Below are 1,849 nucleotides of genomic sequence, written 5' to 3'. Positions count from 1 at the left end.
GGCGCCCAGGGTTCGGCGCGAGCCCGGCAGGGCCGCAGGCTCCGCCCTGCCCCGCCCCGCCCCGCCCGGGCTCGGGGAAAAGGTCGCGGTGGGGACATGTCGCGGTGTTCCCTTCAGCGGGGGCAGCAGAGCGTGAGGGCCGGCGGGGCCGCCAGGTGAGTCCGGGGCCGAGGAGGCCCGGCCAGGCGCGGTAGGAGGCGCCGCGGGCCGGGGATGCGGGGGCGGCGGAGGACGCGCAGCCGGAGGCGGGAGGGGGCCGGGAGGACCAGCCCGGCGGGCGGTGACCTCGGCTCCGGGGAATGCTCGTTTCCTTTGGCAGCGCCGTGCCGGGCGCGGGCAGGAGGAGCGCTGCGGCGGCTGAGGTGCATCCGGCCGTGGACGGGACGATGGGGCGAAGCCCGGACGGGACGATGGGGCGAAGGCCGGGGTCGCCGCCGCCGCCGGTGCTGAGACGCCAGTCTTAGCGGCCTCCCGCGGAGCGGTTTCCGCGTGGCCCCTGGGTCTGCAGCGCTGGGCCTTGTCCGGGGCGTCTTGCCGGGAGGCGGCGCGGGAGGCCCAGCACCTCTCACCTGCGCCGGGCTGGAGGGTTTTGCGCCTGCGCCCCGCCAGGTCTGGGCATCTCAGAGTTACTACCGCAGCCCGAGAAGCCACTTCGACGATCCGCCACGAACCGTTGGTTCTCGAGAGAATTGTTTTCTGTATTTTGAGATTCCAGTGGTCATTTTTTAAATCAGTAATGATAGGGACCTGGAGCCCAGAACCCAGGTATTGTTAACACAGGGAATGCCGGGCGCGGTGGCTCACACCTATAACCCCAGCATTTTGGGAGGCCGAGGTGAGAGGATTGCCGGAGCCCAAGGGTTCGAGACCAGCCTGGGCAACTTGGCGAGACCTCGTCTCTACAATAAATCAAAAAAATTAGCCGGGTGTGGTGGCGCGCCTGTGGTTCCATCGACATGGAAGACTGAGGCAGAAGGATCATCTGAGCCCAGCAGGTCGAAGCTGCGGTGGCCGTGAACATGCCACTGCACTAGAGTGGAATAAATTTTCTGCCTTTGGCACTACGTTTAGATTGGAGATTGGGGTAATGTTTTGTTGCCATCAGGTTTTGACACGTGGTCTTGTGATTCTGGGTTTGTTTTATAACTTACTGTCTGAGTAAAACCGTGCCATTTTCCGAGAGAGAATTGGGAGCTCAGTACAAAATGGTTGAGCATTTTGTTTAAAACTCTCCCTATCCGCCGGGCTGGGTGGCTCAGCCTGTAATCCCGCGCCTTTGCAAGGCTGAGGTGAGTGGATTGAGACCCGCCTGGGCAGCAAGACCTCATCTCTACAATAAATCAAAAAATCAAGCTGGGCTCGAAGGCTCAGCCTGTAATCCCGTGCCTTTGGGAGGTTGAGGTGAGTGGATTGCCTGAGCCCGCAGGTTCGAGACCCACCTGGGCAGCAAGACTTCATCTCTACAATAAATCAAAAATCAGCCGGGCATGGTAGCACGCGCCTGTAATTCCAGCTACTCGGAAGGCTGAGGTGGAAGGATCGCCAGAGCCCAGTGGGTCGAGGCTGCGGTGGCCGGGAGCGGGCACTGCACTCCAGTCTGAGCAACAGAGTGAGACTCCAGCTCAAAAAAATAAAAAAAAAATTGCAGCCAGGCTCGGTGGCTCAGCCTGTAATCCCGCACTTTGGGAGGCTGAGATGAGTGAATTGCCTGATCCTGTGGGTTTGAGTCCTGCCTGGGCAACTTGGCAAGACCTCATCTCCACAATAAATCAAAAATTAGCCGGGCGTAGTAGTGTGCGCCTGTAGTTCCAGTTACTTGGAAGGCTGAGGCGGAAGGATCACCGGAGCC

The 1,849-nt window shown here is 60.8% G+C and overlaps 1 protein-coding gene across 2 annotated transcripts in view; it reads left to right on the top strand.

The window, feature by feature from the left end:
• The window catches only part of DDHD2 (DDHD domain containing 2), a 31,952-nt gene continuing 30,103 nt past the window's right edge, over positions 1 to 1,849 (top strand). Inside the window, exon 1 of one of the 2 annotated variants that reach the window (XM_008072365.1) lies at positions 1 to 155. The gene's annotated coding sequence lies outside the window, so the exon portion shown is untranslated. The remainder of the gene's footprint in view (positions 156 to 1,849) is intronic. The other variant, XM_021706107.1, reaches the window with a different exon arrangement.

Source organism: Carlito syrichta, unplaced genomic scaffold (assembly GCF_000164805.1).
Source record: "Carlito syrichta isolate Samal-C Ts95f unplaced genomic scaffold, Tarsius_syrichta-2.0.1 Scaffold315142, whole genome shotgun sequence".
Taxonomy (NCBI): Eukaryota; Metazoa; Chordata; class Mammalia; order Primates; family Tarsiidae; genus Carlito; species Carlito syrichta.
This window is presented reverse-complemented; position numbering and strand designations above follow the sequence as displayed.